The 24,358-nt window shown below is 43.2% G+C and overlaps 1 protein-coding gene across 4 annotated transcripts in view; it reads left to right on the top strand.

Moving 5' to 3' along the window:
* Positions 1–24,358, top strand: part of ERG (ETS transcription factor ERG) — a 651,652-nt gene that overhangs the window by 41,737 nt on the left and 585,557 nt on the right. The gene's annotated exons all lie outside the window — the stretch shown is intronic.

Below are 24,358 nucleotides of genomic sequence, written 5' to 3'. Positions count from 1 at the left end.
GGGTGGAGCGTACTTTGGTGACTTTGTTTCGTAGAGGACTCAAAGAAGAAATAAAAGATGAACTAGTACATTCCACCAGAGTGGAAGATCTTCGTGGCCTGATGGATCAAGCCCTCTCCATCGAGTATCGCCTTCAGGAACGGAGAACAGAGAAGAGAAAGAGCAGAGGGTCTTTTCCACCAAGCACCTCACGAGTTTTTCCGCATCGTTCTGAGGAACCTCGCCCTCCAGTCAGAGACACCGAAGGAGAACCCATGCAGGTGGATACAACTCGAGGCCCTCTCTCCGCTAGCGAACGAGAAGATAGACGAAAGAAGGGTTTGTGTTTATACTGCGGTTCTGCCGGCCACATACTGCGTACCTGTCCAGTACGTCCATCAAGACCATCGGGAAACGCCGCTTCCCGTCCTCTGTAAGAAGGGAGGGGACGGGATTTTCAGCTATACCTTCCATCAGTTCTTTCAATGACAATACCACATCCTTGTTCATTTTACCAGTTTTGTTACAATTACCTGATGGCCGTCAAGAGAAGACTATGGTACTACTAGATTGTGGAGCTAGTGGTATTTATATGGATAAGAAGTGGGCCACTACTCAACAAGTTCCTATACAACCTAAGGAGATTCCAGAACAAGTACACACGGTGGACGGATCTTTGATATCATCAGGTCCAGTAGATACAACTACCCTGATGCTGAATCTACAGATCGGTAACCATCAGGAACACATCTCCTTTGATCTTATAACTTCCCCCAACCATACCATCATTCTTGGAATCCCGTGGTTCATCCGACATAATCCATATGTGAACTGGGCTACCCGGACGGTTTCCTTGTCTTCACAGTTCTGTCACGAGCACTGTTTTGCTTCAGACAAGTATTGGTCGCCTAAGAAATCAATAATCACGGAGGGTACTACCGGTTCGACCATAAATACAGTCCAAGGAGTTCCTGAACACTATTTGAATTTTCAAGATGTCTTCCAAAAACCTTCCAAACCTGTGTTGCCTCCACATCGAGATTACGATTGTGCTATTCCCTTGGAACCTGGCTCTATCGTTCCTTTTGGCAGGATGTATTCCCTCACGGAAACTGAAAAGGAAGTACTAAAGGAGTATTTGGATGAAAATATTCAAAGTGGTCTTATTGTTCCATCGTCTTCTCCGGCCGGGGCTCCTCTCTTTTTCGTACCCAAGAAGACAAAGGATCTTCGCCCTTGCCTGGATTTTCGAGGCCTGAATAAAATAACTATTAAAGATCGTTATCCTTTGCCTCTCATAAGGGACATTTTAGAGGCAGTCAGAGGGGCCCAACGGTTTACCAAACTAGATCTACGGGGAGCCTATCACCTCTTACGCATTAAAGAAGGAGATGAGTGGAAAACGGCCTTTAGGACTCCATTTGGCCACTTTGAATACAGGGTAATGCCTTTCGGTCTTACTAATGCCCCGGCAATCTTTCAGAGATTTATGGACTCAGTATTTTCGGATCTCCTGAATCAGACAGTTGTAATCTACCTTGATGATATTCTTATTTATTCCAGAAATCCCGAACTCCATTCTTCCCATGTGAAACAAGTCCTTCAACGACTCCGGGCACATCAACTATTTTGCAAACCCGAAAAGTGTGAGTTTGACAAGACGGAAGTCAAATATCTAGGATATCATTTAAGTACCACCGGTGTAGCTATGGATCAAGAAAAGGTACAAGCTATTCTAGATTGGCCTTCTCCATCTTCTATTAAAGAAACACAATGCTTTCTAGGATTAGCGAACTTCTATCGACAATTCATCGCAGACTTTGCAAAACAAACTAGCCATATAACTCACACTTTAAAGAAGGAAAATCTTATTAAAGGGTTTGTCTGGACTAAAGCTGCCGAAACAGCCTTTCAGGATCTAAAGAAGGCATTTACTCAAGCTCCCATCTTAAGACATCCAGATACCAACAAACAATTTATTGTCGTCACCGATGCTTCCGAAAAGGCCATTGGTGCCGTCCTACTCCAACAACAAGAGGAGGATGGTCTTGAACATCCTGTTTTCTATTTGTCTCACATACTCTCTATTGCAGAACAACATTACTCAGTACTGGAAAGAGAATTGTTGGCTCTGAAAACAGCTTGTAGTGAATGGAGACAGTTTCTGATGGGTTCCAAGGAACCTTTTGAAGTGAGAACCGACCATCGAAACTTACAATGTTTACGAAATTTCATATGCCAAAATAGTCGTCAAGCTCGTTGGGCCTTCTTCTTCAGCCAGTATGATTTCTAAATTACATATATTCCTGGCTCCCAAAACATTCTGGCTGATGCTCTGTCGCGTCGTTATCCAGATTGTACTCCTGTCCCAGCTCAACCCCTACTGGAACCTAATAAGATCATTGGGGTAGCACAGTCTTTTCTGGAGGAGGTACAACTGGAATACCCCAATCTATCTGATGATGAAGTAGAGAACTTAAGGCCTCTTCTACATAAGAGACAAGGATACTATTATTATCACGATCTGTTATTCATCCCTACTAACAGAGTGAGAGAAAAGGCATTACAAATGTGTCATGATTCACCGGTTGCTGGTCATAGAGGCATCAATGCCACACAAGAACTGTTATCACGATTTTTCTGGTGGCCTACTTGGAAACAGGATATTGAAACATACGTTCAGGCTTGTCCCACATGCGCTCAAGTCAAGATTCCCCGAACCAGACCTGCAGGATTACTCCAGCCCTTGCCGGTTCCGCCAACTCCATGGCACACCATCTCTACTGATTTTATGTGTTCGTTACCACTTTCAGCAGGAAACCGGGTAATCATGGTCACTGTGGACTCCTTTACTAAGATGGCTCACTTCACTGCCTTGAAAAAGCTACCTACATCCCAAGAGTTAAGCCAGATATTCATCGAACATATCTTCCGTCTTCATGGACTTCCTCATACTATTATATCTGATAGAGGACCTCAGTACATTTCCCGGTTTTGGAGGTATTTTTGTAAGACACTAAAAATCGATAGAGCTCTGTCATCGGGCTTCCATCCTCAGACCAATGGACAGACCGAGCGTCTGAACCAAGGCTTAGAACAATACCTTCGTTGTTTTTGCAACTCAACTCAAAGCAACTGGAACACTTATCTCCCTATTGCTGAATTCTCTTACAATAATTCAGTCCATAGTGCCTCCAAGACCACTCCTTTTTTCTGTTCTTATGGTTTTCATCCTACCTCTTTTCCTACTTCTTCTCTGTCTCCCACTCCCTTGCCCGCTATTACTCATTTTTCCAAACGTCTTCTACAAATCCATAGACTAATTCGTTCTAATCTCTTACACACCAAGAGATATATGAAGAAAGTAGCAGACAAGAAATGTAGGGCCTCTCCGGACTACCATCCACAGGATAAAGTTTGGCTTTCTTCAAAGTTCTTACCCTCACGTCTTTCTCAGAACAAATTCACACCTCGCTACTACGGGCCTTTCCGCTTTCTCCAGTTGCTTAATCCTGTCACTGTCCGTCTTCACTTGCCTCACACGTGGAAGATTCATCCAGTCTTCCATGTCTCCCAACTCAAACCTTATGTACCAGATCCGTATTCTCGTCAGTTTTCCTGTCCTCCTCCTGTCTTAGTGGATGATGTTCCTGAATATGAGGTTCAGGAGATTTGTGACTCTCGTCTTTTTCACACCCGTCTGCAGTATCTGATTCATTGGAAGGGTTATCCTCTCAGTGAATGTTCTTGGGAAGATGCATCTTCTGTTCATGCTCCTCTCCTGACTCAGCGCTTTCACCGTTTATTTCCTTTCAAACCAGGGCCTTCGGGAGGGGGACCTACTGTCGCGCCGCGCGGTGCGGCGCGAGCCGAGCGTTCGGCACAAGCCGCGCGTTCGGCTCGGGCCGCGCTTCGCGTCTTTAAGACGCGGCGCGCCCCGAGCCTTTCCTGCACACTACGAGGCCCCAGGGCTTACTTGGGGCCTCGCGCTGCTCTCTCCCTCCGTTTTGTTGGGGTCTCCTGACCCCTCTTACCTGTTTGGGCTCCTTTTCTTCTTTCTTCTGTCTTCTTCCTTTTTGGGTCTGTTTCTTACTCTTTCCTTTATGTCTTTTCCCCTTCCCAGGTTACCCTTGTCTTCCCAGCATTCCTCCTTCCCTATTCTCTATGGTTTCTGCTCCAGTCTATTCTATCTACTTTTCCCTATCCAAGATGGTGTCCTTTTTCTTCCTGTGGGTCACTTCCTGTTTTATGGTATTTAAGGGTGGTGTTTTCTTCTCCTCTTTGCGCTGCAACACTTTCTGTTCAGTTAGTGTCCTCGCTCCTGATTTCCTAGCCTTTAGCTCTGGATTTCGCCATTTCTGTGTTATTCGTCAGTTCTTTTGATTCCTGTTCCTCTGTTCTTGTTTCAGGAATCCTCTGCGAATCTTCTTGGAGGTTTTTTCCTCTTCTTCTGAAGGGGTTTTTTCCCTCTGGCGCTACTTTCTCACGGTCTGTCCTTGGCGTTTCCCTTGCCTACAGCACCGTGGCTACCAGAAAGAGTCGCCCCTTTTTGGGCCAAAGTCGAACTCTCAAGATCCACGCCTCAAGATCTGCATACTCCAGGCGCAAGCAGCACGTGAGTCGTGACAAGAACAGCTTAGGGCATGTGCACTTTAAAAAAAAAAAATTAAGTACTGAGCCTGGCACCCATGAATTACAATTTATAAGATGCACAGACAATACTAAATTACATCTGGTTCCCAGCTGCCATAGAGACTGACGGACATTCTGCAGTTGACTTGCCAGAAACTCTGGACCTCAAGCCATGTGGATGAAGGCATGGACATCATTGAGGGGTCATCAGGGGTCGCAGCTGTGACTCATTGCACTGCCTTTGCGACCCTCTGGCCTCAGGGGAGGAACAATCGGTACCAAAAACACAGTGGTGGCTCGTATGACCGGGCGTCAGGCTCCAGACTCTTTTTCTGCTCTTTTTTTATTACAATGATATTGATTAGTAATCTTTCTTTCACTATTGATGTGATAAAAAAGTAAAGCAGCAGGATCTGGAATGGAACCTTCACTGGCATCTTAAGGAAGTAAATTAAAATGTGAGTGCATGTGCATGAGAGAGAAGTTGGGTGATAGAGTGTATGTGTAAGAATGTGTTAGTATGTGGGATAGTGTGTGAGTGTGAAAATGAGAGGTGAGTAAGAGTGATCAAGAGTGCAAATGAGTGAGTCAGGGTGAGAGTGAGTGCATGTATTGCGATGTCATGAGAGTTAAGCTCATGTGACATCACTTCCTGTGACATCATTAAGGTCAAAGGGTGTATGATGTCTCCTCCGCTACCTCTGCCATTTTAGTGAATCAACACCTATAGATGAAGGGCGCCTTTGCATGGATGCTCCTTGAATAACACATCATAGAAAAACTGCTGAATACATTTCTGTCATTTGTAGAGGGATCAGAATGAACCCATGTGCACCAATGCTCATCCTCTGCAATGAGGATCATGTAAGAGGCAGTGCATTTGTCCTCTCTGTGCATTCCGAATTAGTGCATGCAACGGCAGGGATGGACACACATGTCGTGTATCCCTTTCTGAATGAAAGATGCGACAGCTTCTGCACCCACTGCCACTTTGGGAATGACAGTATACACATATAGTGCACGGTGATACAGCTTCAGTTGCAGACATTCATTGTAGTGTGCAGGAGCCTTTGAGAATGGCCAATGTGCCTGTTTTAAACTTAGCCCGAACTTTGCACATCACCGCCGGAAAATCTGGTCCTATCCATTTATGAATTCTTGGGGGACATTAAACATTATTGGAGGCAAACAACATTAGCAAAGCTGACTCAGTGGAATGACATGTAGTAATATTTATAGTTAATGAAATACTCAATTTCAAAGATCGCCCCAATTCCCAAAAATGTTCTTCTTTAGGCTTCCTTGAACCTTTGGGATCAATTAGGTTTTCTTGGGAAGCTCTGGCTGTCGTAGTTTTTGAAGCAGTACTCCGAGAATTTTTTTGTGAATTCCCTTATTGGATGTATGTTTTCTCACGCGAGGTGTTCAAATAAGCACAAATTCATTTGCGATTCTTTTGACCTTTCCTTAGTGGGCAAATGTTTTCCGTGCAGCAGAACTTCTTTAATGCATTTCCAGCATCGTCCCATTCTTGGCTTACTCTTGGGCTTGACAGAAGTAATCCTCTGAATTTTCCAAGGTGGTAACAGGTCAAGTAAACATATCTCAGTACGGTTGTGCGCATCCATGCGTCCCTATCCCCGGAACTTTCACTGAATGCGCATGGAGGCTCAGTTATTCCTTCATATGAGTAAAAATGCAATTATTTGTATTGTGAACGCAAAATGTTACGGCCTCTGAGATTTGGCCCCACTAATTAGATTAATTTGTTTCATTTTAAACATACACGCATTCTTAGAAATGAAGACCATCAAAACCTCTAATTTACATTCATTTTTCAGGAAGTGTTTTCAAGGTTTAAATAAAACATCACGGTTTTGGGGTGTTCTGAAGTAGTGAGTTTACGGGGCCTCACAGCTTTCTGTCGTTGCTGCAAATATTATGTGAAATTAGATTTGCAATGCTTGCTTGTCCTAGATCCCCCTTTCCTTGAGTTTTTTTTTGCTGATTACAGAATATAGAAAGATAAATTTAGCAGAAAAGGTGCTCTTGACAGAGTCTAAATTAAACCTGCACTTTTGACATATTCAGAGAAAGATTTGTCTTAAGCATAAAGCAATCTGTGTCTTTGGTATTATGTGTCCGTAAGGGCGCACCCAATTAAATGCTGCTGGTTTGTGGGTTGTGCAGATGTTGTTTTCCAGATGGTTGCGTGCACCCAATGACCTTTCGCCTCACAAAATACTCCCCGTTCCATAGAGTGCTGCTTACATCTGCTTGTTCATGCTCCCTTTCAGTACAACAATTTCAGCTAGGTAATGCAAGTAGTCCAGGTGTTGGGCAATTTTGCACTGTTTCTAGGTGTTTTTTAAAGCCATTTTTGCATTGATGATTGTTGGACCTGGCCCTCTCTGCAGAGTCACCCACAAACTTTTTGTATTCATTCCTCCTATGTTTGCTGAACCCATTTTTTTGGCTAGAGGATTCTGTGCACTTTTCCACTGCTAACCAGTGCTAAAGTGCTTCTGATCTCTCATTTAAACGTGATACAATAGCCTTATACCCACTTGGCACATTTCATTTACTTGTAAGTCCCTAGTAGATTGGTGCCACATGTACTGAGAGCCTGTAAATAACGTGCTACTGGTGGGCCTGAAGCACTGATTTTGCCACTCTAAGTATACTTCTAAACTGGTCTCATGCCTGCCATTGCTGGCTGCATGTACAGTTTTAAACTGCCATTTTGACCAGGCAAAATAATCCTTTTGCCAAGCTCAAACCTCCCTTTTTCTTGTGTATAAATCACTACTAGGGTGGACCCTGACTAGACCAGAAGACAAGGTGCAGTGTATTTAAAATAATAGGACATATACCTCTAAGTGTTACATGTCTTGGTAGTGAAGAACTCCTAAATTTGTTTTTCACTACTGCATGTCCTACCTCTCCCATAGGGAACCATTGGGGTTATCGTATTACATTTAATAAGCTGTAACTTCCAGTTTGGTAGACAGGTGGAGTTTGGTATCTAAAGAATTGTAACTAAGAGCCCTCTTTAATGATGAAGTCCGATTTTTTATCAAAATTCTGACAATGCCACTTTTAGAAAGATGGTATTTCCTTTTCCCAACAATTTGGTGATTGCTTCCTGTATCCTGGGTCACATTACTAGGTATTTGGCTGTTGATCTTTGTGCATTCTTCCAAGACAGTGAGACAAAGGGAAGGTTGGTGTTGGCAGAATGATCCACTCTGAGTTAAATAGGGAGAGGAGTTGTGACCGACCACACTTGTGCATCACAAAGGCCCTGCCTGAGCCTTCTCACAAAGAGGTTTGACACTAGTCTATTGTGACTCTGGAAAGTCTGGGGCCAGGACAGGATGGCATGATATTCCAAGCACCTTTGGTGGGTGGAATCCTTGGAAGCTTCTCCTACTTCAAAGTGGCTCCAGGTATAAATATTGGACCCCAGACACCAACTCTTCAGTACACTTCTGGACCTGTAGAACAGTGGTTCCCTACCTGTGGTCCGGGGACCCCTGGGGTGTCCCTGGATTCCAAAAAAGATTCAGTGGGGGTCTCAGGGCTCCAGTAAGGATAAAGGGGGGTCCACCGAAGTCAAACGTTTGGGAACCACAGCTGTAGAAGACTCTTCCATGAAGAAGGACTGCTTAGCTGCTGAAAGGACTGCCACCCTGCTGGACTGCTGCCCTGAAGGACTGCTGCCCTGCTGTGTTGACCTGCTGCCCTCTTGCCTGGGTGAGAAGGATTGGACCCCCACCCTGTGCCCAGGACCACAAGAATGACTCCAAGGGCTAGTCTCTTGTAACCAGCACCTGGACTCTACAACTGTGAGTCCTACCTTGCCAAGTGGTGCCACCACAGTCAGGGACCCTTAGAAGTGGGCCTGAAGGTGCTCTGTGGTCTGTGGGCCCAGCAGAACGAACGCACCTCCTCTGTGGCACAGCACAACTTTGAGCAGAATAAGTGCATCGCCTCTCCAGCCTGGACTTTCCTGGCACCAGGACTTCTGCATCACCATCGCAGCCCACGGTCTCTTTGGAACCACTAATGCGTGATGCATCCTCGACGTGGGACCATACAACACTCCTCAACCAGGATTGAAGGTACTCTTGTTCATCATGTCGAATTGGGTCCATGTAGCCACCTCACACTTCATCATGGTCTGCCTTAACTTGTGACTTTGTCCCGATCCAGTGGTGACCAGATGACCTGTTCGTGCTTTGTGCCTTTTTGGTGCAATTTTCACTGAAATCTTTAAAATTGCACATCACCAGTTCTACTGATTGGATTTTTGTCATTTTGGTCTTGCTTTATTTATTAAAAAATACTATATTTTTCTAAATTGGTGTGGCATTTTTCTTGTGTTGTATTTTCACTTTAGTACTGTTTGAAATGCTACATAAATACTTTACACATTGCTTCTAAGTTATGCCAGACTTCTCTGTGCCAAGTCATCAGAGGGTTGAGCACAGGCTAATTTGGGTTTTGCTTGTGACTTCACCCTGATAAGGATTTTGGTTCCTGCTTGAGTCGGGTTTCACCCCCCTCAACCAGTAACCCAATTTCTTACAATGACCAATGTATAAATTACATTTGCAATAACCAATGAGTCAAATGCTATTACTTTTTTTCTAGCAGTAAGGTAATGCAAATGTTGGCACCAGACTTGTGGATACCAATGCCCAATTCACCTTCACTAATGTAAGATTGCTCAGAGGTTGTGTAAGTTGCATGAATTTGGCACTTTTCTAAAATTACCACTAGTAATGGTATGGTTCTCTAATTACACGTGGATGAAGTGGCATTACTCTGTAGATACAGAAGGGCAGTGACAGTGGATCCAATTTTTAGGGCTGCTATTGATGCAACAAAGGAATTGCTGCACATAGTAAGGTGTATTATTAGTTCCAGTATTTAGGAAGTGAAGAGAGGTGACACCTCTTGACAATCAGCTGTAGTCTAGGGATGCCTGGAGTAGTGAGCCATCACCTGAAGGTGTGGATTAATGGTTTACAACTATCATGCTATTTCCAAATGGTTTAGTGAACATTATTCAGCTACTCACAAACTGAATATTCTCTCATTTTATACTGATCTTTTGTGGATTTTAAATCCACTTTTGACTTAGTGAACAGGCAAATAGATTTAACTAAATTTGAGTAATGCACAATTTATCCTAGGATCTTGGCTGGTCTTCAAACATAGTATATAGGTCATTGGACATCACTGTGTATGGCAGATTGTAAGATATTTATAAAATGAATTGCATTTACTAAACAGGCCCCCAAGAGTGTGCATTAGCACCCTTGCTTTTTCATTTATGATTGCCTGATTTGAACTTCATGAAATAAGGACCAATTTATTTCATGTTGAAACCTATGCATTACCAGAAATGTACTACTACTGATCACATGGTACTTATACTGCATGCACAAGGTGCATTGCAAAGGAGTCTAGATTTTTTCTTTTTATTGTACGGCCAGTGATATGATTATAAGTACAAGTGAGACAAAGTGCAAGTCCTTTACACCAGAAACAAACAATACATTGTCATTCTTAATAATTGAAAAACTCAAATGCCTTCTGTTTGACAATAGACTGTGGTGCAGAGACCAACTAGATGCCACACAATTAAGAGTTAAACATTTAATCAGAGGGCTAATAGAGTACAATAGAATGTATGGAGAGTTGCCACTTCAGGCATTTAAGGCAGAATTCTTATCTAAAGTTAGTTAACTAATGAAGTTAGTATATGTGGCAGCAGCATGCTGACATTAGCTGAATCACAACTGAGATAAAGAGAGGCCCGTAGGTGTTAGCTATAGCCAGTCATAGCTCTATTTATAAGCCATAAAATTAGAATCGAAGATTATGTCCCCAAGGCAATGGCATGGGAACGTCACTAATATATCTGCAAAGAGTTACAACATGCAACTACTGGGTCACTGGCTCCTCATACACAAACGAGCACAATTCATACTCCTCACCCACACTTTCAAGGCACTACATAACCCTGATCCAGCATACCCCAACAATCACATCTGCCTTTACAAACCTTCCAGGCACCTCTGCTCGTCTAAACTCCTACTTGCACAAACCCTACACATATGGAAAACTAGATCTGTGGTCAAGCCTTCTCCTACATCACTTCTAAATCATGGAATGACCTACGCTACACGTGAGTTCTTTCTCCTCACTTCGTGAATTCCGTAAGTGACTGACTTTTAGAGTAGTCCTACCAGAGCCTAGACTAGATCGACATCACATAACATTACATAACATATCATCACATAACATAACACAGCACAACATAACATGAATGTGTAGGAACTTGAGAGGTTGGTGAATGTTATATTTTGTAGGGGTTGGTTTGGGCCTAAGAGCTCGGGGGGGCAGGGGAAGAGACTACAAGACCCAGTTTTAAATGAAAAATAGAATTTATGCTCACTAGGTGGAAGCGAGAGAGAGGAGTAGACGACATCCATGTGATGTGGTGTGTGACTTACAATAACTGTAACAATTACGATGGCTTAGACTTGAAAACGTACAGTGTACAAGGCAACAGTAACTGATAAAAGTAATTGATGACAAATGATAAAAGTTGCTATTTAGAGGGGGACAGTTACTTCATGTCATCAGAAAGTAGAAAGGAATCAAGATATGTCGAAAACATTGTTGATTGTGAGGAGTTCAGGTAGAATACATCATGCAGTTGTTATTTTAGTGTGTTAGTCTTTATGAACTGAAATTAAAATGATTTAATTGTTAACTGAGGAGAGCGAAATTAAATTACTGAGCGTCAAAATGCGTTCTTTTATGAATTTGAAATCGTTTAGGGATAGACCTCAATTGGTTTTACTTTTTTAAAGTATTGATGCTGTTGAATAAGCGAAGCATACCAGTTTCTTTTTGTACCCAAAGCAAATTAATGTACAAAATGAAAACGTAGAAGCCACGTTTTCGAAAACTGATACGAACGGGAGGTGTGTTCTGTTTTGAGCAGATTGCAAGCCAAGTCTTAGGCCCAATGTGTCCTTAAACGTGCACAGACTTGAGAGTCACTGGTCTGTTTTGCATCCAGCAAGCATCTGCCTCCAGAATGCCTGATTCCTTGCATCACTGCACACGGGTCCTTGCTCGCTCACTAGAGAACGACTTTAACCAGACCACTCAGACTGCAGTGGTATCAGGGCGTTTTCAACCACTTCCAGGACATTTTGCAGTGACATTTGCACTCCTGGCCCGTGCGTACATGAAAATTGCACTTATTAATTGTGTGCCCCTATGACAGTTCAGATATTGGCTCTAGACCAGTGCAAACATACCAAGCACAACTGCAGACTATCTTTCAGTTATCCAGAGTTAAAACAACTTGATCCATGATCGGGACAATTGTCTAGGATATGGAAAATATCTAATTGCCATGATATTTATCAGTTGTAAAATTCTGATTGTGATAAGGGCTATATGATTACCTGGCTTAAGCATATGGAGACTTCCGCTATAGCAATAGGTAAACATGAATTCTTTACGTCCACTCACCTGCTAACTAAGGCGTGCATAATCTGTGTTAAGGAAGGATTCTTGACATTTTGTGCGGCAACCAGGGGAAAGGTGGCACTGGGAAACCAATGCTGGGAGAAACAACTTTTATTAAAGTTTCGGTTGGGGACCATAAAATCCCAGCTTTGTTTTTCACTTGGACAATATGATGTAACGTCCGTTTCCATTTGCCCTCGTGACAAGACTTCGGTGCAAATGCTAAGGCACTTTGGGGCATATTTAAGGAAACTGGCACCGCACACAGTGCAGCTCCACTTTTCTTGCACCCCTTAGCGCCCCCCTAATGCCACCATGTGTGTGTCGTATTAAAGATACGGTGCACCATGGCGTTAGTTAGGGGAACTAGTGTCATCATTTTTTACGTTAGTCCGGAGCTCTGCAGCAATAGCGTAAAAAATGTTGATGCTAATCCTGCAAAGCCCATTGAGGCCCATTGTAATCAATAGTGTGCCTCCTATTAACGCCTGCTCTAAGCAGGCCTTAAAAGTGCCAAAATAAATGACGCAAATAAATCTGTTAGTTTTTTTTGTGCCATTTTTTTGGCCCCCCTAACAGGTCGCCGCCCCCTTTGCTTACATTATGCCAGGCAGAGGCATAATGTAACGCAAAAGGTTACAAAGTGGCGCAATGCATGCATCGTGCCACTTTGTAAATATGGCACAGTGATTTTGGCCTCGTTGGGCCACATTGTCGTGAAAATAAAATGACACTAATATGGCGCAATGAGGTGAGAGGGACTCTTAAATATGCCGCTTTGTTTTTTTTTGTTGCATTTATTATGGATCGCTGAATAAGACATTTTTTAAACCTTTTCTAAAAAATTAAATGTTATCGATTTAATCAAAGCTAACCTGCCTTGTACTTTGTGCCTGTATGCTTTCGAAACAAAGTGTTTTGAAATTGGTCGTACGTGAGCGAACGTTGAAGAATTGTTTAATGTATTCTTTTTTATAGTTTTTATTTCATTGCTATATTTTTATAATGATGTTTTTGTCTATTTTTTAACTGAATGTTTTTATAATAATAAAATAATGTGTATGAATAATAATAAACAAAATCTGATAGAAAATAAGTGATGCCTATCAACCAAATGCCAAGAACAAGTTTTACTCTCTTTCATAACTATCACCTGGTAGTAGGGGATATAAGTCTTCAGTGCATGTGCAAATAAACAATAAACAAGCTGCTACATTCACAAGGGGCAAGAACAAAAGGGTGCACACAAGTGCAGTAACAGAAGATGGCAGTAAAATGCTTCCATAAGCATGTCTTTCCACCCTCCCTAAGTCTGCTTCAGTACTATGTTGGTGCACTAACTCACTCACTCACTCACTCACATTTCCTCTAGTGTTCATTGATTTTTGTTGAGTAATGAGTTACATTTGGGGCTCATGAGTTCTATTTTATGTGTAGTTTCCGTGCTACCATTCAAAATACATGTTCTTATTTCAAGAATGACTTAGGCCCTCATTCCGAGTTTGGCAGCAGGTGGCCTCAACCACCTGCCAGACTCGTCCCCCCACTTGCCTGCCACCTGCCCACCGGTGTGGGAAGAACACCGCCGGACCTATTACAGGTTCACTGAAAGAAAACAGCGTCTCCACCCACCGGCCCTGTTCACATTGCAGCCGGCTCATATCGGGCAGTGGAATGTGGGACGGGGCTGTGCCAAGCGCATCTGCAATGGAGGGGCCCCCAGGTGCATCCTGATGCCCCCATTCCGCCATGGAAAGGCTGGCTGTATGGGGACTCGTAATCCTAAGGGCAGCGCTGCTTGCAGCAGCCTGGCAGTGGCAGAGGTTCGACCGTGGTGGATCCGCCACGTTCGTAATATGACAGTCCCGCCTATGCTTCAATATGCGTCCCAACTTCTATTTCACATTTCACTGAGGTTAAGAAGAATACAAAGAAGGCAGGGCCAAACATACTGTGTTTCTGACTTCCACTCTGTGTGACCGTTATGACAGAAGTATCTCTCTAGCTCAAGAGATCCAAAATCTCCAAGGTGTTTAAAGTATATTTTCTGCTGCTAATGATTTCTGGCATGTGGTACATCAGTCAACTGAAAATAAACTTAGCAGCAGGTATTTTGTAACAAACGTTCCTCACTCTTTCTGAGCTGCTGCGTCTCTTGAGGTACTTAGTACATTTAGTTTTTCACTGAACCTTTAATATTGTGCTAGCCTCTAGCTGCGGGATGAGTGACAAGTAAATCAATTTCACTCCTCTAAATTGACCCCTTGTTTGTGCAAATATTTTCTTGCAACTGTGTCCAAACAAATGATCAATCACTCTAAATTGTGTGAAACCTTTGTTTCCCACTTCTTAAAAGGACTGATCTGTATCTTGAGGAAGAATACATTTTACATAGAACTAACACCTCTTTTTTACCCATGGTTTTTGAAAAGATTTGACCAGAAGAAGTCCATTCTTATGTAAAAGTCTTCTTTGCAGATTCAAGTATAATTCAACATTTAGGGTGGCCAAATGAAAGATATAAATTGGTGCTCGGAGACTCTTCTTGAGTACCGGGTCTTGATGAGCCCTTACGGACTTTGGTGATAGGGCCCTCCTTTGTCCTTTGCAGTTTGCACTCTGAGGCTCAGATGTCAGAGGCATCGAAAAGGTAACTGTGTTATTTCTGATCCACAGAAAGTATGTCACCACCTTAATCTTACTTCAATGCAATGCCAAAAAAGGGTCTATATCTGTTCTTTCACTGTACAGCATCGAAAAAGTAACTGTGTTCTTTGTGATCCACAGAGAGTGGATATACGAGTACCACCCTAATCTTTCTTCAATGGAATACCCCAAAAAGGGTCTCTATCTTTTCTTTCACTGTACATTCTTCTTTAGAGTTATTTATTATAGTAATTTCGCTGTGGTTTAATTCTCAAATCCCATCATAAATATTTTAATGTGAATGAGGATTATTTTCCCGACCTTACAAAAATTGTCAGTTTGCCTACCAAAAGTAAGAAACCAATAGACATAAAGTGACAGAAATATTGACTGCCCCAAGAAAGAGATTCTCCAGGCAGTTGGAAGTCTTCAAACATCTTTGTTCTTTACCCCTCCTCAGCAACATGTTTGCCAGTCGGTTTTACTCCAAAACATAATGGTAAGTGGGGTGGGAAGGGCTTGTGAATTCATTTTAGGGATACCTTTTATTTAACCCATCATTCACACTAAATATGAACATTATACCAGCACAGATCCCTCAAACAAGAAAATAAATTAACCTCTAATTCAAAGTCCCTGGTGCAACTGCACCTGCTGCACTCACGATGGATATGGCCATGGGCAGCAGACTGACTTCTCTGCTCATTGCAAAATAATCCTGGTCCACTCCAACGGCTATCAGTACAATGCCAAAACTAGGCTGTCTTATCCGCCCCCCCTTCGCCATGGACCGTAATTCAAGCAAGGAAAAATGGTCCCTCTATTCTCCATAATTGGGCTTCAGTGCCCCCTCACATCCCTCGACCTCAGTGCTGCCACATCTTCCTCAATACTGATACCTATGGCCCTGCAAAATAAGTTGTCTTCTCTGTCTCATTTGCACTCCTCTCCTTTATGCCATCTCTTTGATACCTAAGGCCTCTCACCTGGGCCATTGCTGTAAGGCCTCTGGGCTACGGATACTGGGATGCTGTGCATCTGAATGGTTGACCGTTAGTCTTGCCTTCCTCAAGATTCATTTTTCAGTATAAATGTAAATAGCTTGGAATTACCCACAGATCATGCTTCCATTTGATCTCTATTTACAAGCGCCGGCACACTAGCCCTCCCCTTTACCTTATGGCCCAACTCCCTGCTGAGGCATTGAGCTTTCCCCAATTCACCTCACTGGTGAGTCATTGAACTTACCCCAATTCACCTCACTGGTGAGGCATGGAGCTTGCCTCCATTCAACTCACTGGTGAGGTATCGCGCTTTTCCCCATTCAACTCCCAGTGAGACATTGCATTTCTCCCCATTCCAGTCCCTGCTGAAACGTTGAACGTGTACCTATTCAACTCCCTGCTGAGGTATTGCGCTTGCACGCCATTCAACTCACTGGTAAGGCATTGCGCTTGCACGCCATTCAACTCACTGGTAAGGCATTGCGCTTGCACGCCATTCAACTCACTGGTAAGGCATTGCGCTTGCACGCCATTCAACTCACTGGTAAGGCATTGAGCTTGCCTCCATTCAACTCATTGGTAAGGCATTGCGCTTGCGCGCCATTCAACTCACTGGTAAGGCATTGCGCTTGCACGCCATTCAACTCACTGGTAAGGCATTGCGCTTGTCTCCACTCAGTATGAAACCAGGATAACACAGAAAGAGGACCACCCTTTAGACTTTATATGAAATGGTTTGCATAGTAGCTGCAGAGTGATCTACATAAATTATAGAAAGCACATTAAATTAATGCTCGCCAATTTCTTGGCTTGTGTGATTAGTTCTTGTTCTTATTTACGCTTTTTAGGTCCTTTGTGTTGCATGCTTTTAGATCCTCTGGATGCAGACAGGCGACACATTTTAAAATCAAATCAAATCTCTCTAGATACCGACATTAACAGGCAGGCAGACAATATCGCTGCCTACTCAGGCTCATTATGGAAGAGAGGCTAATTAGGAACTGTTATTGACTGCAGGTGAGGGCAATAATGCTTAATTAGACATGCAAAGAATGCATGTAATTAAGCATTCACAGATGCCTTCCAGAAGAACGCATGGAAATGACAATTGTTATAGCTTTCCAGGAGTCCCCTAGGAACACTTTTGTGAATTCCAAGAACTTGGAAATCTGCCTCCAAACCTAGGACCTTATCCATTGATGAAGATATGCATATATTTTTAGGACTCGGACCATACTTCTTTTATAATAATGGTGGTGTGTGGCTCTGAAGAGGGAGGGAGTATGTCAACTGATCCATTGAATAGAATTTGTCAGCTTTAAAAGATGCCAAACCTATTGGGCTCAATAAACAAAGATTTTGCTCTGACTTTCTGATGTAGCACTCCTGGGACACTACTCCTGAATTCCAGGAGTAAGCCAGGACTAATCATGACTTACTCCTGGAATTCAGGAGTAGGTCAAGAGTACAACTATAGTAAGTCACACCTACTCAAAGAAATATCTTTGTGGATTAGCAGTTTAGACTTTAAGGAGAGCCCGGTTAATAAAAAAATCTGCCTTGTACTAAAATATCCGCCAAGTCATGTGTGTACAAGGCAAAAGGAAATACTTGTGTATTATAATTGAATCCAGTTAACCACGCAGGCCATTTTTGTGGTCACATTGGGTGTTGAAGAACAGCCATAAACTGACTCATCAATGAGAATAAGCAGGCCATTCCACGTATCACCGTTGAAGAATCTGTATGAAAGACTGCAATTCTGAAAAGCAAGTAGTTTCCATTTCATTATCATTTACTGACCGATGAAGGCTCGGCCACTCCAAAACAGGCTTTTATTTATTTATTCACCCCTCGCTGTATTATTTTATTATTCTGCATTTTCTTTCATGGCCTGTTAATGTAGTCACTAATGTTTTTTGTATTGTACATATTGCATTTTGGATCTTATTTCGAGTTTGGCAGACGGGCTACTACATTACAAACATTACAAATCTCCCATTTACCATAATACAAATGCATTATAGCTTGTAACACAGCGTATGAGTTATCCATCACGTTTGTAAGTCCACCATACTCTAAAGAGATTCTTTTATGTCACATTCGCAAAGATCTCATCTAGAGCAAATTAGTAATACTAGCATAATGAGAATCTAGGAATTACACATGCCCTATTCTGCTATATTCAAAGAAAATTGCACTGTAGCAACAGTGGAGCTATCCAAGACATCTTTGAGATTCTTATGTTTAAATTAAATAATCATTGATTTACTCAAGTGTGTATAGAAGAAGTTACAGATTTTGTTTAGCAGAACACACATCTTTGTGAAAACCGTATACTTGCTTATACATAAGTCTACTCTAACAGCACTCTGGCTTTTGCTCTGTAGGGTCTCAAACTTTGACATTGCTGCACAGTGTTACAGCGCTTATGCATTAAAGATGGAAAGGTATGTGAGTTGCCTGCTGGATTGGTTCATGCAGACCAGGAAACTCGTGCTCAGCCCTGTGCATGCTTCATTTACTAACTTGTGCAGAGCTAAGTCGCCACTCGAGGGAGGTATGCGTGGTAGACTATTCTGGAGGTAGACTACCATTGCTTCTCCTTCTTGGATGGACTTTGATAGGAGCGAGGAGCATCACAGACTGCATGTCCTTCTAGGATGAGTTCATTAAAGGCCCAATACAGCTAGACTGGATCAGAAGATGTTCATTGGTATCTCCTGTTTACCTAATGGCGAATGTGAATCCTGAATCTTGAATATCGCCCTTACCTAATCAAGACTAGGGGTAGGCGGAAGTAGCTGAGTTTCACTCTGTGTAATTCCGCTGAGTTACATGAAAACTGTGAGAGTCCGCAGAGTTCTGCAAACTGGTGGAATTAGGCATGTTGCGCTGCTTGCACTGAGTTTTGGCGCTGAGAGCTTGTTCCATGCTGACAAATCAGTGTGAACAGCACCACGTGGCACACCAGAGGGCGCTGCTTCTTGAGTTGATTTATCTGCAGCTCAAGTAGATTTTCTACTCCAGCTGCAGCTTTCTGACTGCCGATGGTCACGGCCCCCCACACTGGGGAAATATCTCAGGGTGCCCTCCTAGTTACTGGAAATCGTGTTAGGGGGTGGCAAATCTCAGTTGAATTTGCCAACTTACCGTTGGCAAGCTGAATGCAGGGGAATTTAGCAGGAACTCTGCATTACATGCGTAACGCAGTGTGGCCATAACTCCACCAGCTCTGTCGGCAGAGCAGAATTTATCACCCACCCCTAATATAGACCTAACCTAGGGTCAGATGTACTAAGGATTATTACAAAGCGACTTAATTTAACAAAGAGACAGACTCTTTGCTCATTGTAGCTAGGCACTAACAATAGCTTCAAAAACAGATGAAAACATATTGACTTGTTGGGATAATGTGTTATTCTGCACAAATGGTGTTGTTTTAGTCTTTTCACAATTGCTCTAAGGTATGATAAAAGAATCAGCTCAGATACAGAAATAGGGTCCCATTGTGTGCATTATCTTTCCTACCTTCCTGTTGATTCACAAGCATTTTTCGAACTACTGTCTTCAGTTCGTAGAGGGAATTAAATACCTGCTCACATAATCCCATTTCTCACTCTGAGCTCTGCTAATTGAGATCCTTTCTGGGTTTCCTGGTGAAAACACTATAATGTATTCTGCCACTTCACGTTTAGAAAACGTGGGTCATTCAGAAAGAATCGTAGTCAAGCCTTGTTCTGCACTAGATCATATTGTGTCCACTCCAATAAAGGGCATTTAGGGGCCTATTTATACTTTTTGGTGCAAAACCGCAGTAACGCAGTTTTGCATCAAAACGTTTTGCACCCGCTTGCACCATTCTTGAGCGGAAGCCGAGCACCGTATTTATGGAATGGTGCAAGCAGGTGCAAAGGGTAGGCTAGCGTAAAATAAAATGATGTTAGCCGGGTGGGGGTGGCGGCATGGGAGAAAGGGGTTTTGCACCAAAAAATGATGTTAGGCAGGTTAGAGTAAAATAAAAATGACTCTAACCAGCCTAGCGTCATTTTCTGACGCAAAACCATCCATACCACATGACTCCTGCCTTAGAAAAGACAGGAGTCATGCCCACCACCCCAATGGCCAGCACAGGGGCCTGGTCCCCTGGGCATGGCCACTGCACCCAATGCCATGTAGGGGGCCCCATCCAGGGCCCCCAACGGCACTTAAAAAAAAAAAATACTTACCTGTACTTACCTATACTTACCTGGGATGGAGTCCCCAATCCTTTGCTATCCCTCTGGTGTGGGTGGGCGTGTCCCTGGGGCCTGGGGAGGGCACCTGTGGCGTATTCAATGGTGTTTACCCATGGAAATGGGCCCACAGGTACCCTAACGCCTGCCCTGACCCAGGCGTTAAATAATGGTGCAAAGCAAGCTTTGCACCATTATTTGACCCCTCGCCCTCATGCATGATTTTAGCACGGGGATAAGTGTGGCGCTAAGGCCATAGAGTCATTTTTTGCCCAATAACGCAGTTTCCACGTCCAAAAAATGACTTTAGTTCCATAACTTTGGTGCTAGAGGTGTCTAGCGCCAAAGTATAAATATGGAGCTAGTTTTGCACTGAATTTGCGTGAAAAATTGATGCAAATTTGGCGCAAAACAAGCATAAATATGCTCCAAAGTGTCTTAAGGAAAGTCCTGCTGGAATGTATGGCATACATGATGCTAGTTTTAATCTTGGCTGTATTTCCGGGTATTCGTCATTAACAAAGCAATCATTGGCAAAATTAATCGTGTGGTTCTAAACGTCAGCCAGTGCACACAAATGTGTCATGATCTATGTGCATATGTCCGACATAAGCACCATGAGCCACGCACAAACGTGCACGGTGACTTGAATGCACACCTGGAGCTTGGTGCTATTTTAAATATATCATTGGAACATGGCAGACGACGAAGTTAGAACAGTAAATTTAAATGTAAAAATATTACATGCGCATACAGTGCAGAAAAAAGGATGTGAGTGGCCCAGCAGAATTTTGCAGATTCCAGGCCCTGTAATAAACTAAATAAAACAAATTAAATATAAATACGGAGAGCGATATTGGAGGCACTGGCGAGTATAGGATAGGAGAGTCAAAACAGGACATGAGGGAGGAGAGGAATATGCAGAGACAGAGAGCAATAACACAGATGCACTCACATGGACTGCTCAATAGAAAATCATAAAATAATTCTTTTAAGCGTGAACTGGAAAGATACAACTCATCCAATCAGAACACTGTAGGACCAAATTTTTCTAGTGGGAAAGCCATTGAATCAAGAACATATAACTGAGATATGCAACACACAACAAAGCCATCCGGTCACATGCAAGGGGCTGACTCAAAGCCCACTTAATACACATGTACGTAAAGGAAACAATAGATCTGCATACAAACAAACAAAGCTGCCTGCAGCCAAAACATAACAAGCATTGGCAATGCCAACAGGTCTCGCCTTTGGGATCTGCGAGCTTTGCCAATGATTTTTTGGCAATAATGAACAGGATTGTTTAAAAGCACAAGGCCGACGCAGAAACATGGTGTTTTGGGGAAGAAAAGTTTTGGAGCTCAATAAAGTAGACCACTGAAGCTGGAGGTTTACCAAATTACAGCATCTAAAGAAACATACATTTTATTTACAATTTTTACACAGAGTTGTTTTGCAATCTTCTAATGAGTTTTGCTTATGCTCATAGGCCCGTCAGTCATTGTGTGCTGTGATCTCTACACTGTGGTGTTGTAAACGTTCATGAATGTAAGAACTGATTCAAGATGCGCATGATATATGTGAACATCTCCCTTCTTTCTTCCCACCGGCCCCTTGGTTAATATTAATTCCAGGAGGTGGTCAGGTCTGTAGTCTGATTGCTAAAAGTGAAACACTGAAGAATGGAGAACTAGTTAAAATGCCAGTTTTACATGGGATTAATTAAAAAATAGTCTTAATTGGCATGAAGAAAGTAGGAAATGCAGCAGGCTTCAGCCCTTCACCTGAAGCTGGCTTTTCAATATATTCCTATATTTGAAGTGCTTTGTACCTACTGATGCCATTGAAAATAGTGTGTGAGTCACTGAAAGCTACCCATGTAGTGGCTAAACTGCACAGTGTAAAACTAGGAAATCTTGGATCAGTCCCAGTGCCCGTGACCAAATTCTATGATCGTAGGCAAATACTATCTCACAGAGACTACTTTTTGTTCATTATCACATATTAGAGCACTGTCAAATGCAGGAGTTCACGATGTGCACTGTACAAAAACCTTTCCTGATTTTGATTTAATAAACTATAATGTTGCTCTGTGAATAATGAAAATCTAGACCACATATTGCGTATGTAGTACACTCAACTGTCCCTTATTTCACTGATAGCACTGTCATCACTGCGGGGGCAGGAATGTTTCTCAATTTCTAAATAAGAACTATCACTTTTATAAAATTCTTTTTGATGCATATTTGCAAACTGATGTCCTAAGATGAACACTTTGCGGGTCAATATGAGTTTGGCGAATGGAAAAGGCCGTCTGCCAAACTCCTTTCCCTCGGGCCCCATTAAGAGTTTCCCGCTGGGTCAGCGGGTGGAAACAGGATTTCCGTCCCCTGGCCCAGCAGGAAATAGCGTAAACATTGATGCCAGCTCATAATTGAGCCGGCGGCAATGCTGTAGTGCGTAGGGTGCACTAGCAGACAGTGAAAATCGCAACGGGCTGACCAGGGGGAGCCCTGCCACTGCCAGGTGCATGGGCAGTGCAGGGGCCCCCCTGGGGCACCCTGCACCCTGTCTCAGCCAGCCTTTACATGGCAGGGCTACCACCATTTAATCCCCTGTGGAGAAGGGAATCCCTAAGGCAGTTCTGCCCTGGTGGATTAGGACCGCCAGCACCGCCAGACTGACAAAAGTCGCCAGGGTCATAATGATGCCATTTGTGTGATAAAGAAATAGGTTTTCTTAATGCTCTTAAACCTTGAAAAGTCAAACAAACTGAAAAGTTGGCAACTATGCTTTTGATGCTATGACTGAGTCAATCCCAGGGCGTTACACCTCAACAATTCCGCTCTGTGCTGCATCTGACCTTGATGAGCCTATAAGCCAGCATTATCATCTTCTCTCAATACAGAACTCTGACTCTCTGGGACATAAATCGAACCTTGGCTCTGCCACTTCTGCTCGATGTCATCACTGATGTCATCACTGACATGCACTAGTCATAGCATGTCAGGAAATGGAGTTCCGCATGTGGGATTTAAAATTTTTATGTAACTTAACCAACTGCAGCAGTACATGCCTTGCAATGGTGGGGGTCGCTTCAATGGTGTATCCTTTGACTAGTATATATTGGAGAAACTACATATGCATTGCACTCAATGGTTGCAGTGCACTAAAAACCCTCATTGTTTACTTGTGTCAGCGAAGATGTGAGGCAAGGTAATTTTGCTTGAACATGACAGCTGTTGTTCCACCGCCCTGGCTGAACCACCCAGCTTGCCACAACACTGCCTCTCCCTGCTGTTGCAGTGCAAGGTTCCTCCTGTGCCAGGGCCGCAGAGCCAGAGGGGGGTGAAATGGACAGTCTCTGCTTCTTCACCTTGCAGCAACCCGCCGGCATCATTGAACGCTTTCCCCCCCAAGCTCCGCTTCTGACCCACTCCTGGCTCCACAAGCTGTGACGTCACAGCATGCTGTGTGCATGCAGGATGGAAGACTGGAGGGAATGCAAACTGGAGGGGATGCGAGAGAGAGTGCATACGCGAAGACTGAGGTTTCACGCTCTGGATCCAGCTCAGAGTTGAGCTCCTACAGGAAGGACAGGAGGGGTGGGCACAGTAAAAGAAAATAGAGAATGGTAGTGTGAGTATGGAGAGAGAGGAGGAGGGCTCAGGGGGTGAAAGAGGAGGGGGAAGAGTTGGTTATGGTGATCAGGACACTGTCAAGAAGGGAAGTGGAGTAGAAAGAGGAGGAACAGTAATAGGTAAAACAAACACAATTTACAGCTCTGTTTACATTTTGCTGTCTAGTAACAGGAGGTGGTGGTCAAGAGAGGGCACGCGGAAAACAGACAAACAGTAGAACCAGCAGGAATCAAAGAAGAAAATAGTACTACAGAACACCAAATAAGCAGACAAAGGGTAAGGGTACAGTATTTGGTCCCTGCTCTGTGGGAGGAACCAAAGAGAAAAAGGAGGGACAAAGAGGCAGGACTGACCTCTAGCAAGCAAGGAGTTTTAAAGGACACTGAACCAACAAATGAAAAGCAGGGAGGTGGCTTTATGCCTACAAGAGAAGTATATACTGAAGTATATAAAGAGGTCTTGAATGCTCAACCTAAAAATCAAGCACTTAGTACCAGCTGCTTTCAAAGTCCATCTGCCAACATACCTATGCAGTTTTCATATCTATTGTAGATGAGCAAGGCTTCAGCAGTCAATTGAGCCAATGAGCTAAGGAGGCACAAGAGTGATGCTGTCTGATGCAAATAGGAGAGATTCTTCCTAGCAAATCAGACATCAG

Source organism: Pleurodeles waltl, chromosome 8, assembly GCF_031143425.1.
Source record: "Pleurodeles waltl isolate 20211129_DDA chromosome 8, aPleWal1.hap1.20221129, whole genome shotgun sequence".
In the NCBI taxonomy this organism is placed as follows: domain Eukaryota; kingdom Metazoa; phylum Chordata; class Amphibia; order Caudata; family Salamandridae; genus Pleurodeles; species Pleurodeles waltl.
Note: the sequence above shows the minus strand (reverse complement) of the source record. Positions and strands in the feature narration are given on the sequence as shown.